Below are 15953 nucleotides of genomic sequence, written 5' to 3'. Positions count from 1 at the left end.
TCCACAAGCAGTATTGTCATGGTTAAACAAAAGCATACCATACAGATTTTAAACTGCAAAATTTAAGTCTTGCAAATATCAAGAGGAAGTTGTGGGTAACCTGAGACTGTAAATAAAAAGTGATCTTCTTCAGTCATATAGTGCTTTCATTTGTTACAGCAGTTAACAGTCTTTTATTTAAAAAGGCTTAGATTGGGGAACCACATAAAACATTTTCTAGAGTTAACAATTTATATATTAACAAATGGTGGTTTTATGAAGAAGTCTGTGGCTGCTTCCACATGGGGGTGTTAAAGACTGGGTAGCCTGAGAGAGGTCAAATCCTTGCGCCCCTAACTACAAATAACACCCCACTCTGTTCCTTCTTAATAACCCCCCCCCCAAATTTAATTAAGGTAAGGATTCAGTTCTTTCCAATACATGTATCAATCAACTTTTATGACAAAGTTCTGAAGGCTGAGCTAAAACTACAGGGTCAGGGAAAGAATACAGAAACAGAAAGAATACAGAATCGTAGGAAAGATAACAACAACATTCGATTTATATACTGTCCTTCAAGACAACTTAATGCCCACTCACAGCGGTTTACAAAGTATGTCATTATTATCTCCACAACAATCACCCTGTGAGGTGGGTGGGGCTGAGAGAGCTCCAGAGAGCCATGACTAGACAGAAAAAAAACTCGAACATGGTGTTCGTTGCCATCCACGAACAATGAACATGATCCTATCACGAACATGTTCGTTGTTCATGGGAGCCAGCAGGCTCTCCTCCAGCCATCAAGATTCCTACTGCACCACTCCCAGAAACCCTACCTGAGCAGACAGCAGGAAAGGTACCAATAATAAATAATAGCTTGGCCCCAGAGCCTAACAGCAGCTGTCTCTCCCTGAAAACCAGAGCTGGGAGCCCCCCTTCCCCCTGGTCTTTTCCTCTTGTAACAAATTTGGAGCTCCACACTTGGAAGGAAGACCTGCTTATCAAGCTAAATTGGGCTCAGATTGGGGTTTTCAGGGCAACAGCAGGCGTTCAGACAGCGTTCCGTCAATCTCTACCTGAGTTGCCATGGGAATTGATTGCAGGTGCCAGACTGTCTGGCTTGACAAACAGCAACAAACGAAGCTTGCAATGACCACCTGTTCATTTAGAATGGGGCCTCATGAACAGCTTGTTCGTGAAAAGCAGATTGGGCTGTTTGTGGATTTTTTTTGTTTGTATTGCTGTTCGTGGCCATCTCTAGTGGTGACTAGCCCAAAGTCACCCAGCTTGGCTTCAAGTGGAGGAGTGGGGAATCAAACCCGGCTCTCCAGTTTAGAGTCCCGCACTCTTAACCACTACACCAAACTGGCTCCCAAATTCATAACAAATTCATAATAAAATAGTCTTCAGATTGCTAGATAAACAGACTGTTAACAATAGAAAAAAATAACATTTTATTTCTTTCTTTAAAGCATTTCTATGTTGCCTTTCTACTCAAAAAGAGTCCCCAAGGTGGCAAACAAAAAAAAATTCAACTTTAAAACAGAATTTAAAATAAAGTATATCTGAAAACAATTGAACAAGAATATATAAACAGACTGTCACAGCAGGCAAGGACCAAGGAAGCTCTCTGTAGGCTGCCATCACTCTGGTACAGGTTTCCTAGGAAGGGCCCAGAGCACCTAACTGACCCCATTTGTTTACTCTTTCCCAGTAGATTTCATATTACGTGTGACCAATAGGGTTGCCAGCCTCCAGGTAGTAGCTGGAGATCTACCTGTATTACAACTGATCTCCAGGTCACAGACATCAGTTCCCCTGGAGAAAATTGCAGCTTTGGAGGATGGAGTCTTATTTATACCCTGCTGAGGCCCCTCCCTTCCCCAAACTCCACCCTCTCCAGGCTCCGCCCCAGCCCCCCAAATCTCCAGGAATTTCCTAACCCAGAACTGGCAACCCTAGTGACCAAGAACCCAGGAAGAATAATAAACAACTTTATTTTAAAAGGTTTAGTAATAACTGGTGTTCAAAATTTTGTAAGATAAGAAGAACAGTAAAGGTTGGTGAACAAACTGCCTCACCCTTTCTGGATGTGGGATCCCCCCATCTAAGGCAGCATCTCCTCCCTAGGTGTGAACACCCTCCCACTGTGGCAAGGCGTTTTATCCCTTCTCTCAGGCACCATCCCCCTAATTCTCTACTGGTGCAATTTCCCCATCCAAATCCCCTCTTAACCAATCACAAGGTCCAAAGAGGACTTGGGAAATGTAGGCAATGTAGTCACTTTAGTACAGGCTTCCCCAGAGCCACTAGGCCTCACTTTGTAGGCCGAGGCTCATAACACAAACACACATAACAACACAATAAGGGAGGAGAGCTACTGGGGGTACACCAAAGAAAACAAAAAAGTCTTTACCTGGTGGTGGAAGATAAGGAAACATTAAAAAATAGTTCTGGTACTTACTTAAAGGTATAGCCAGTCATGCCTCACTCCACTGTCAGTGGGACCCTCCCTACCCTTGGTCCATCTGCCACCCAAGATGCCTCCCTTCCTCGGCTTTCCTTCTCTGGCCAGGGCCTGCCAGTGGCTGGCCTGATCACTCAAGTGCAACTTGACCCATTCTTTCCTGGCCCTTCATCATAGGGTTGCCAGCTCCAAGTTGGGAAATTCCTGGAGATTTGGGGGGGTGAAACCTGGAGAAAATGGGGTTTGGAGAGAGAAAGGACCGTGGCATGGTATAATTCCATAGAGTCCACCCTAAAAGTAGCCATTTTCTCCAGGTGAACTGATCTCTGTGGCCTGGAGACCAGTTGTAATTCCGGGAGATCTCCAGCCACTACCTGGAGACTGGCAACCCTACTTCACCCCCACATTGTACCCACTAATGATGTCAGTGGATGCCACCTTTTCTGCCAGCCTCTGTACTGTACCCTGACCCCCAACCTCTGCCAACTGCAAAGGTGTCAGTACACCATACTAGTGCGTACTGGTACAAAAAAGGCTCTGGAAATTTAATGTATGTATATTACAATATCAAGCACAACAGTCTATTTTTACTTGGAAATCTCACGATAAAATGTAATCTAAATTACTACTTTCTATAGGGTTACGAGGTGCCCGCCAGTGGCGGGCAAACTCCCGGGGATTTACCCCCTTATCTGCTGATTGCTGATCAGCAGGAGGGGCAAACTCCTGTAGCGTTCTCCCACCTCTGCGGCTGGTGCAACGACATCACTTACAGAAGTGACGTCGCCACACACACACGTGTGCGAGGGTAAGTTCCAGGCCCCTATCTTCCCACTGATACAGTAAAGGTAGCTATGCAATTCTGAAGAGGAATTAAAGGCAGTGACAACTCAATCTTGACTAACAGCATATCCTAAGCAGAATCACAGCCTTCTAAGTCCATTGAGGTCAATGGGGTTAGAAAAGTACAATTCTATTTAGTAATTTAGAGTTAAATGGATCTTACTTCCTAGCATGTAGGATTATATTCTGGGAAAAGGTAGTTTACAACTTCCACTACTTACCTTTGTACAAAAGAATACATTTAATAAGATTCTGAAGAAGTAATCAAAGATTCTTCAATATACTAGCCTATGACAAGGAGAATCTACAGCTTGCCTTGATTAAAAATGACATTGGCTTTGACCATTTATTATATCCTTTATATATATCCTCTCTCTCTCTCTCTCTCTCTCTCTCTCTCTCTCTCACACACACACACACACACACACACACACACACACACACACACTTTTGAGTTCCTGGTACAAACTCATCCGCCTCATTTATCTTCAAGTCACCGCAACAAATAAGTATATTTTGTAAACACCTTGTCAATGCAAAATTTAATTACAAACATCATATAAACAAGACAACTCACAATCTGCTTAATATACTACTCTGTCTCCTGCAATTATGAGTACTCCTGCCAATAAAGCAGCAACAAACCAATAACATAGGCATATGTCACATTCTAGAAGCCAAAACAACTACATAACATTCCTTCAAAGTATGTTAGAATGAGAATGTCTACATCACCTGTATAATACTAGCAGGGATGGCTATCTAAGATGCTGGTTCTAGAGGATAATGGCCCCTACAGATTTTTTTTTTGCAAGGGCTCCTTGTCATCCTAATGTCTGAACAGATGCAATGCAAAGCAATTTTACTTTATTTACTTCATTTATATCCCAGCTCCCAGTGTAAAAAACAGGTCATATCATGTAGAGAGAGAGGGTCTGAACACAGGGCACTAAGGGGTTTATAAATCGTCATGAACACTTCCATTTGGAAGCAAACAGGTAGCTATTTTTTAATTTATTGCATTATGTTCTTGACTGCTGCTGCTTTTAAATATTTAAATGTAGCTGTATATAGAGAGCAATAACTGATCATTTCTGTAAGAGGTAGGGATGCTGTAAATTTCACTACAGACTTGTTCAACAGTCAAACTTGTCAGGTTTTGCCTTGGACACTGTGGCGTGAGGCACTGAAGTGCTAGGCTGTGACCCCAGGGGGGTGTCAGGGATACTGCAGGATCCTGCTCTGTGGAAAGAGGGGTGGTATACATCACCACCTTCTCAGTCCCCTCACTGGCCTGTTCAACCTGACCCAGCCACCCCTCCCCCTCCACCAACCTTCTTCCTCACCACCTCAAAAGCTGCCACTTCCCACTACTCCACTCCATCACTCCTACACAACCCACCCTGCCCTGTGGGTGGACTTTCCTTTTATCCCTTCACCAATTCCCTGCTCCACCTGTCAGTCACGTCCCCTCCTGCACACTAGCCACGCCCTTGGCTGACTCAGGCAGCTGCACCTGGGTTTGCTCTGCAGGCTGCCCTGGGCAGTCACACCTGTTCCTCCTTGGCTGGCTGCCAAGCTTTCTCTACTGAGCTGGCTGCTTGGGGCAGGCACACCTGTGCCTTCTTGGCTGGCTGCCAAGCTTTTCCTGTAGAGTGCCTCAGGCAGTTCCACCTGTGGCTGCTTGCCTTCCTGTCCCATCTGGCTCTGGCTAATCCCTTCTAGCCTGCCTGCAGGTTGGGGCATGGCCCTGTGGTGCCTTGACTGCCTTCCCTCTACTGCTGGTAAAGTTTCTGTCTGGTTAGCTGCTGGCTGGCTGTCCCTACTTCCTGTGCCCTCTCCCTCTGGTCTGGCCTCCTCTTGGTTGTCCTCACTCTCCCTGCCTGGGCTTCTAGATTCCCACTGGAAGGTGGGGCTAGCTGGCCTTCACCTGTTGTTTCTAACCCTCTGAGGCTTGGGTGCTTCTTTCCCTTCCTTCGGTGCTGGCAGGTTCTGGCCCTGGGTGTCTGCTGGGACAGCTGGGTGGCTGTCTCCCAGCTGTCTCCTGACCCCTCCTCCTGGCACGTCCGGGGGCTGTGCCTCAGACCCCAGACAAAACTAACTGTGTTTGAAGGAGGTGATCAGACAGGAGCTGACCGTTTCACCTGTTCAGTTCATGCCAAAAACATTCTGCATTTCCTTCCTTCCTTCCCTTCCTTTCCTTTCCTTTCTTTCTAAAATTTCACATGCTCAAAAATGTGGCTAACTCAAAGCAATTGGCAACCACTAGTGTCACTCAGGACTACTTAGATGAACAGCAAAGGATAGAGTTTTATTAATACTCAGCATTTGTTTAGGACTGATTTATATGATTTATGCCTGATTTAATTGTCTATTTCAATAACTGCCTGCTGAGCTGAACTATTACACGGAAAAGATGGGGGGAGTAGAACACAATTGGGCTGTGTGAGGACATCCATGCATGAAAAATAACTGCATTGTTCTGCATGGTTAGGAAGGAGTACAGTGAAGCAACGTTCCAAATAGCTATGAGCAGGTCAACAAATAGTTGATCCAGCTCTCTGTTTATGACAAACAAATGGCATGAGCCAAACTGGTAGGTGTTTGAGCATCCCTGGGTAGAGGTATAGAGGGCAGGTGCTAACTCTTCTTCAGTGCCATTCTAAGCAGAGTTATCTGTAAGCAACTTCCATAAATTATCCTTCTAAGCCCATTGATTTAGAAAGGTGTAACTCTGTTCAGGGCAGGGCCGGCGCGCCTATTAAGGCCAGGTAGGTGGTGACCGCAGGCGCGGGATGCCAGAGGGAGCGCCGGAGGAGGCGCAGCGGGCGGGAGCGTGTGCCACAAAGCACCAGCCTCATATCCCTCCCACCCTGCGCCACTGCCGCTGCCAGCACAAGCCCCCAGCCAGGCGCAGCCACCGCGGGCAGGCATCTGCGGCAGCACAGGCAACCGAACGGGAGAGCTTGGAGGCCGCCCGCTGTAGCGATCGGGCTGGTGGCAGCGTGCGCGCTCCCATGATGATGTCACGCGTGACGTCATCACGCAGGCCGGTGCGCACGCGGGGCGCCCGGCCAGCCGGCTGCGAGCGTGGCAGACCCTTGCGCCGCCCCTGGCTCAGGGTGGCATTACTGCTCACTAAGAAAATGTTTCAATTTGTATAAAAGATGAAGAGGATAAATGCCTTCTTGACCAGATATAAACCATATTCAATCAGAGAGTTTCCAAAGTGTTTTAGAAGTTTCCATTGCTGTCACTTTCCTGTATTTTCCATTGCGCTGGGGCATCCCGCTGGGAATAATTGTTCAAGCACATAGAATCTGAGCCTGAGTATAAAACCCACCAAAGCCTAAGCCAATACCAGAAGGCTGAAGTGAACTGTTGGGGACAAGAGAGGGCTTTCTTTTTAATACCGAGCAGGAAGAGTTTGTTTAGTTTATTTAAAATAACACAAAAAAGAGGTAAAACAGCGAATATGATGGTGCTTTTTAAACAGTAAATGCTGGGAAGGGGGAAAGAGGCCTTTCCCAGCAGGATTTTTAAAATGTTACATCCCTGTTCTACGGTATTTGCAGTTTCAGATATGGTAATTCCTTTCACCAAATTCTCCTCTCCCTCACCAACTTCCAGCCTTCAGCTCATAAACTCTAAGGGTTGAAATCCAGCTATTGGATCTTACTTTCCTCCCTCCCCGCACCAGTTTCTTAGCACTCAGCAGCTATTAGTTGTTTCAAAGTGCCATTCTCATTAGCTCCTGTATACCTCAGATAATTTTCACCACTCTATCTGTCATGGCGGCGGTGGTGGCGGGGTGTATTTTGTGAATTGGACCTGTGTACAAAGCGCTGCAGTCATACATGATCTTAAAGAGTCCAGTAGCACCTTTAAGACTAACCAATTTTATTGTAGCATAAGCTTTCGAGAATCAAGTTCTCTTCCTCAGATGCATGATCCAAACTGGTCAAATACAGAAGAGGAGGGGAGATAGGGGAGAGAAGGAGACATATATCAGAAGGGGACAGGATGCAATTAGCGGGGAGGCAACCAAAACATTCCTTTGCTAGTAAATGTAAACATCTCCTTTTGGTGTGGAGTCAGTTTGCCGTGTTAGTTTGACGCAGTAAAAGCGTCCAATTCCTATGTAGTATAAGCCTTCGATAACCACAGCTCTCCCTGCCAGATGCATCTGACAAAGAGAACATGATCTTGTATCTGTGGGGTGAGGCCACTCATTCACTGATGAAAGATAATCCTCCTTTTGATGCATGTGTGAACTAGCAGCCCTAAACAGTTTCCATTCCAAAACAGAGACCGCAACACCAGTGTAGAGTTAAGGTATCAGGTTATGAATGTAAACAGACAGAGGTCTGACTGTTATAACAACAACATCCAATTTATATACCACTCTTTAGGACAACTTAACGCCCAGTAAGAGTGGTTTACAAATTGTGCTATTATTATCCTCACAACAATCACCCTGTGAGGTGGGTGGGGCTGAGAGAGCTCCGAAAAGTTGTGACTGACCCAAGGTCATCCAGCTGTCTTCAAGCAGAGGAGTGGGGAATCAAACCTGATTCTCCAGATTAGATTCCTGCCACACCACTACACAAAACTGTAATGAAGCAGAAGAAAATGTAAACAGTCTTCTACCTGGTTTTGGGGGGGGGGGTTGAACTTTTTTCACTTTTTTTAAAAAAGTGAAATGATTGAAATGTTTGCTGCTATTAGGCTTCCAGTACAATGCCACAATGGAACATGCTCAGCGTAAAGAAGGTCCACAGCTGTAGAAAAACAAAGTATGTGTTTAACTTTCTTTAAATTTTCACATTTTCTTAATATGTGGCGATTTTTTTTACCCCAGCTTGAGATGTAGAGTGATTCCGCACATGTCGGATAATGCACTTCCAATCCTCTTTATAGATCATTTGGAACAGATTTTTTTGTGTGCGGAACAAAAAATCCACCTCAAACGACTGATAAAGTGCATTGAAAGTGCATTATCCAACGTGTGCGGAATCAGCCGTAGTTGTTAGGCAGTCATACCATGGAGCAGCTTTGAGCAACTGCTGTGCTTCTACAAAGCTAATGTGGTGTACGGCTGCCAGTCTCCAGGAGGGACCTGGGGATCTCCAGGAATTACAACTGATCTCCAAACAACAGTTCCCCTAGAGAAAATGGCTGCTTTGCAGGGGAGGAGGAGTACTCTATGGCATTATACTTCACAAAGATCCCTCCCCTCTCCAAACCCTGCCCTCCTCAGATCGCACCCCCAAATCTCCACAAATTTCCCAATCTGAAGCTGACAACCCTAGGATGGGGTAGGGGTAGTTATTCTTCTGTGCTTCTTTCTGGCATCATCTGGTCATACCTGTTCCTAGTTCCGTTATTTCCATTATCCTTTAGGAGACCACAGTTGTCTTTTTATAACAACAACATCAAAGGTGCACTTAAATACCAGTTCTAGACAAATTAGTGTCCCACTCAGGGTGGTGAACAAAGTCACTGTGTTTATCCCCACAGTACAGCTGGGAGCAGCTCTTTTCTAGTCACCTGGGCCCTTTTCACACTGCTTACCGGGACTCGCAACGATGCGGAACATTGCGCTACAAACGTGGAAAATCGTGTTTTTTCACACAAGATTTGCGCGACATCGCACGAGATTTGCGCGATGTCATGCAAATCTCGTGCGAGAAAATGCGATTTTCTGCGTTTGTAGTGCGATGTTCCGCATCGTTGTGAGTCCTAGTAAGCAGTGTGAAAAGGGCCCCCCCTTTTTTTGCATTCAGAAGCACCTGTGTGATAAACTAGAAAGTATTTTGAACGAATGGCTTCCTTATTTTATAATTTGTTTAATTATTCAGGTTTGATTTTATGCTTTCTTTTAACCAACATGCAATGCTAGCCTGTTTCTTATTTTTAGCTGATCTGTGTTATATGGAGTGCTAGGCTGAAGGCATAAACATGTGGGTGAAAATGGCTGCCAAAGACTGTGTCCACTTGAACACCCTGCAAAGACAAGCTACAACAAACAGATGAGCCCGTTCCACCAGTTGTATCTATAACCAGCCTAGATATGCATAGAGGCCCACCCGCATATGAGATGGTAGGAGTGGAATCGAAGGATGAGGTGCTTTTGAATTTCCTTGGTGTGAACTTAATAAGCTTTACTTCTGTATTCAAGAACTTACTGCCTGTCTTTCTCTGTCTCACTTCTTCACCTGTGGGGAGTATCCTGGTGGGTTGGAGTGGATTTGGGCAGAGGTCTGATCAGCTTATTTGCACTGGACCTGGGTTCATTGACCCTGACACCATTACTTTAAACTCAGTGTCTTGTTTACCATTCCACTGTTTATGGCCTTTGAACAGACACTGCTACAGAGGCTAGCCACATGGGAGCAGCAACATTCCTGATGTTTCCTGGGGGCACCAAGAGACTTTAAAAATTTTTTATATTTGATGTGAGCTCAGAATTCCAAGAACAATTCTGCTGTGCTCGCTGCAGTACTGATTCATTTGAACAGACTGTGGGAAATGGCCACTTGGGGTCACAAGTGTACAGCTGTAGCATACTGCTTCAAGACAAAAACCCTTCTGCACGGCCAATTTTGCCACTTCACCCAATTTGCTGCCATGAGTAGTCACTTCAGCTGCTATGTGGCTTTTCCATGGCTTTCTTGGGAGCAATTTTACCTTGCCTTTTTTTTAAAAAAAATCTGTTTTCCCTATGCACTCTCTTTATCCCATCTTTTAGCATTCCACCCTCTTCTGCCCCCCTCTCACCCTCTGCCAGACCACTTCATTGTGATTGGCCACTGTTGTCTATCCAGCCACTCCCTCCCCCTCCTTTCCATTCCTCACCCCTCCCCTCTTTCTTCTTAATTTTCTTTTGAACTCATTAATTTTTTAAAAAGCCATTTTAGAGTCAATGCACCGATAGGTTGAGAGGGCTGTGATGTCACTGATGATGGCATTGGTGATGAAAGCACCAGCACTCAATCCTGATGCATTTTGACATGGGGCAGATGCAAAAGAATGGCACCACACCACACTGACCAAACATGAGAAGTGTGAAAGGGCCCAGACAAGCTGATTCCATGCGTTTTGAACTGACTTCTGGGATAGTGAAGAGTTATGTTCCTGGTGCAGAAAGCAGGGATTTTTTTCAGCTGGAACACGGTGGAACAGAGTTCCGGCTCCTCTTGAAAATGGTCACATGGGTGGTGGCCCCACCCCCTGATCTCCAGACAGAGGGGAATTTAGATTGCCCTCTGCACCGAGTGGCGCAGAGGGCAATCTAAACTCCCCTCTGTCTGGAGATCGGGGGGGGGGGGCACCGCCTATGTGACCATTTTCACCGTCAATTTAAAAAACTCCCCCCTTGTTCCAGCTGACCCAAAGTGACATCATTGTGTGGTCCTGGGAGCATGTACGCACTTTGCACGTGTGCATGTGGTACCAGGGGCCCCACCTCCGGCCAGGAGTTGCACCCTGTGCTGGCAACCTACTGAGTTCCACCACCTTTTTTCCCAGAAAAAAAGCCCTGGCAGAAAGGGCTAAAAAGTAATGCAGTTGGAGTATAAGTATATTGGAAAGAACAATGCTAGCCTTAGAACAGGAAATCTGTTTTCTTGTACTGTGAAGAACTGCATGGAATAATTGAGAACATAACCATGATGATAAAATGGGGAACAAGAAGCCTGAAATTCTAACATGAGTTGCATTGCCTGAGGCCCCAGAACTGGTTTATTCAGAGAAGTTTTCCATGCCTGACAGGCGGACCATCAACTTTGATTGTTATCTTGGTACAGCACTAGACACACAGATAAGGGGCCCATTTGTAGACATACATATTTGTGGACATACATATTTGAATATGTTGGCTTCCATCATGTGTTCATATAATTTCAATTTTTATTTGAGATACGTCTGCTAAGGTAGTGTAAGCTACAGGAAGCACTGGGTATATTTGCAGTTTTGCTTGTAGAGTAACAATACAATCCTAAGCAAAGTCACCACCCATCTAAATTGGCTTAGAAGGGTGTAACTCTGCTGAGGATTGCACTATAAGGTATTTAAAATTGCAAACGTGTCAAATACCACAGTGCTATATGCTAACTAATTCCAGAGAGGTAGCTGTATTAATTGCAGCAAAATTATACAAGAGTCCAGTAGCACCTTAAAGACTTAAATTTATTTCGATGTGAGTTTTCGTGAGTCAGAACTCGTTTCCTCATATGCATAAAAGTGTACATCCATATGCTATAAATGATGTATTTTGTGTGCTTAAAGCAGTACATTTAGGTCTGATAGGAAATATTGCAAAGTGAGAACAACCGCTTCAATTGTGAACATTAAAACCAGTGGTTAACCAAACCCCTTCCAGCCTTTTTCAGTTCTTATGCTGGGAGGTATCTAACCACATGCATGTACCGGGCACACAAGCTACCCATGGTCCTCCTGATATGCACGGTTGCCATTTTAGCACACGTGTGTATAGAAACTGAAAATGCTCTTCAGATGAAATGGTGACCACAGGTATCAGGAGGATCATAGGTAGCGCATACTCTTGGTACATGTGATTGGACACCCCCACACACAGGCTGTCGTCACACGGGCTTTTATTTAGCACTAAAATGGCGCTATTTCCCGGCAAACACCCACCTTATTCCAACACTGTAGCAATTTTCTCTCTTCTGCTTTGTGCTTGATAGTCGTGCTATTTTGTGCCTCAGTGTGAATGCCTCACATTGATGTATTTCGCCTCGCAACGTCCTATGCCCTCCCTTCAATCCCAGAATCCATTTCTTCCTGCGACTCCCCTTTTTTAATTTTATTATGTCCTTATAACGCCATAACGACATAACACAATGCAAACTTTCTGCTGAAGTAAAAATGACTCAATCGCCATGGCAGAGTCGTCAGCGATGGGGATCACGCCAGACAGGGAGTTTTCTGCGGGCAAAGGGCTATTTATATAATTTCAAAGTTGGAAAAACAAAAAGGTCGTGATGTTTTGCTCTAACGGAATGTTTATATGCTGTTATTCCGTTATAGCGGAATTAAATGCCAGAATAATAAAAAAAGGGGGGGAGGAGCTGCTTCTGCGCGGTTAGAGAGAACAGAACAGAGTGCTTTGGTGTGGACAGCTGGTGGCGCGGAGAGCCGTTAGGTGACCCAAAGAAACGTTACTGTGCCGATAACAGGTAGGACGCTATATGCTGTAAATTTAACGGAAGAGATGCCCGTGTGACGACGGCCACAGTGACTGTAAAGGAACTGTAAAAAAAATCAAGCCTGTATTCTCCCTAAAACCTAAAATGAGTAAACTGAGGGTATTGTACTTCCATCACATAGCTTTCTGGAAAAGACAATAATGCTAGGAAAGGTGGAAGGCAGTAGGAAAAGAGACTCAAAATGAGATGGCTCAACTCAAAAAAGGAAACCACAAGCCTTCAGTTTAAAAGATCTGAGCAAGGCTGTTCATCATGATAGGACATTTTGGAGATCACTATATAGGTTCAGGTGGTAGCCAAGTTGGTCTGTAGTTGAAGAGCAAGATCTGAGTCCAGTAATCCCTTAAAGACCAACTACTGTGCCCGAATCTTGCTCCTATCATTCATAGGGTTGAATTATAGGGAAAAGAAAACGTTAATTACACTCTGAAGATAACAGGGCTGCTTCACTTAGATCAATAGACTTTGGTATCTAATAAATGACACAAAAATACCAAACTAAGTTCAGATGACAAAGAAGAATGCAGTCGGGCTATAGAAACATGAGTTGCAGAGAATTTAGCCTGCAGCCTTCTGCTCATGATACAGAACTAACTAGGGTTACCAGCCTCCAGGTAGTAGCTGGAGATCCCCCGGAATTACAACTGGTCTCCAGGCCACAGAAATCAGTTCACCTGGAGAAAATGGCTACTTTGGGGGGTGGACTCTATGGAATTATGCCATGCCAAGGTCCTTTCCCTCTCCAAACCCGTTTCTCCAGGTTTCACCCCCTAGATCTCCAGGAATTTCCCAACTTGGAGTTGGCAACCCTAGAACTAACCCCCTAAACTCAATGGGCCCAAATAAACATGCATAGAACTGAGCTGTTAAAGTGGGCCAATTCTTCTGGCTCTGATAAACAGGAAATAATAAATAGCTTCTTGTAACAAAGTTGACGTGGTTTTTTGACAGAAGGTTGCTCAGTAAACAATGACATCTTTCCAGTTTTGCCCTTCATCCAAGTCCAGCAAAGCACATTTTCCCCAGTTATACCCTGGAACATGAAAGTTAAAGAGCATTCCTCAAACACAGCTAAACTCAATGAAACTGCTACAGGGAAGCTTTCTTCCCACCGCAAAAGAGATACACACACAAAAAGAGCAACCCACAAGGCCCTGATTTCAGGTTTGGATTCGAATTTCCCAGGTGCTGAGCAAGAGGTCGAAAAGGAGTACATGAGAACCAATGAAAAATGTCAGAATAGGTTTAGATTCAGGTAGGTAGCCATGCTGATCTGCCGTAGAAGAGCAAGATTCAAGTCTTTGGATCTTTGACTCTCATACCCTGGAAATCTAGAACAGGTTTAGAAACTCTCTTTGAAAAACTTAAGCCTCAACCCCATCTCTTGCAAATTTTAAAAAATATTTTATTTTCATTTTAACAGTTTAACAATGAACAGTAACAAAACTATAACCCACTGGCTTCATCTCTTGCTAACTGAATGACATCCCCCCCCCCCCAGCCAGGTTGGATTTTAGAATAGAATATAATTTTAAACAAAGACAAAGGCAACTTGTCTGTTCTTACCTATTGGAAGGAAGAAACCAAAAGAAAACTAATTTATTCCCCACTCATCCACCTGAAGCCAGCTGGGTAACCTTGGGTGAGTCACAGCTTTTCCAGAACTCTCTCAGTCCCACCCACCTCACAGGCTGATTGTTGTGAGGATAATAACATATTTTGTAAACCGCTCTGAGTAGGTGTTAAGTTGTCCTGAACAGCGGTATATAAATCAAATGTTGTTGTTGCTGTTGTTATTTAAAAAGATGACATTCATTGTAAGTTTAGTTTGCATTGTCTATCAATAACAGGAAGAAAGCATTAAACATTTTGGAAATTCTGTGCACCCCCAGTTTTTCAAGTAAAGCAGCCCTCTCCATCTGGCATCACTTAGAATATCTTACTTCCCATTTGATTTATGTTATTTGACATATACAGAAAAGAGTTTAACCAGGCAGTTAGAAAGGGACATTTATTGAAACAGAGTCTGAGCATTGGAGGGGATGGGAATGGGTTTCAAGGGCTTCAGGAGAGCTCAGCCAAGACTTCAGGACAATGATCACAATATTGTCTATTGATGTCATTTCAGAAATGAAACAGAAATAAAACTTCAGAACAATGATCACAATATTGTCTATTGATGTTATTTCAGAAATGAAACAGAGAAATAAAACTTCAGGACGATTATCACAATATTGTCTATTGATGTCATTTAAGAAAGAAAACAGAAATTGATCTTTCATGCCACGCAAGACTATTTTGTGAAGGCATGTTGCCACATGGGCTCATGGGAGATGGAGTTATTTTTCTGGTTAACAGCTGGTGCAAAATGAGGCCATGGAACCTTCTTCACAGGGTGGTTATGACCAGGGCTTTTTTTCAGGGGGAACGCCGTGGAACGGAGTTCCTGAACCTCTTGAAAATGGTCACATGGCTGGTGGCCCCGCCCCCTGATCTCCAGACAGAGGGGAGTTGAGAGTGCCCTCTGCGCAGCTGAGTGGCATGGAGGGCAATCTAAACTCCCCTCTGTCTGGAGATCAGGGGGCAGGGCTACCAGCCATGTGACCATTTTCTCTTGAGGGCAACCAACTGAGTTCCACCACCTCTTTTCCCAGAAAAAAAGCCCTGGTTATGACTATGAGAATAAACCAGAAGGGAACAAAATCGGAGTACACCACCCTGAATTCCTTAGAGGAATGGCAGCAAGAAAAAATAGTCTAAACGTTTTTTTAAAAAGCAGCTCACCTGATCTGGACTGGAGGCATTTAAAAACACAAAAGTTGTGCCAAAAACAAACCCTCCTTGCAGTGTAATCTCAAGGAGAGAAATTTCAAAGGAAAATTACAGTGTGAGATTGCTGATGTTGAGTTTATTTGAAAATCGGGAATAATAGATCCCTCAGGGTTGAATCAGGAGATAGGATTTTTCTCACATTACAGGTGCTAATTTTCTGTACTCGCCACCCTGACCTATAAAGGTAATTACAACATATATTTCTATCCTGACACTGACTGACAACACCTCTTCCAGGATTATAAACACTCCTTTCTAACGAAGGGAGTTGTGACTCTCAAAAGCTCATACCCTAGAAATCTAGGGGGGCTGGCTTGTAGGACCCAGATGTTGCAACCCTAAGAAGAGTAACTGCAGTCTAAGCCAATGGGCTTAGTCTTTTTAGGATTGCACTGTTAGTTCCTTCAAAAATAAAACTGGGGTCGATAACACGATGGCGAAAGGCAGCCTCCAAACGCGCCTGCTTGATTCCCTCCCCGCCTCTCCATCCTTGCGCGCTCGTCCTCTCCTGCCCCGCGCATGGAGGCTTCTGAGCGCAGCCACCCGGCTCCGGAAGTCGTGCTCGCGAACCATTCCGCCTCAGCCTCGCTGCGCTCGCG

This window comes from Eublepharis macularius, chromosome 1, assembly GCF_028583425.1.
Source record: "Eublepharis macularius isolate TG4126 chromosome 1, MPM_Emac_v1.0, whole genome shotgun sequence".
Taxonomy (NCBI): Eukaryota; Metazoa; Chordata; class Lepidosauria; order Squamata; family Eublepharidae; genus Eublepharis; species Eublepharis macularius.
Note: the sequence above shows the minus strand (reverse complement) of the source record.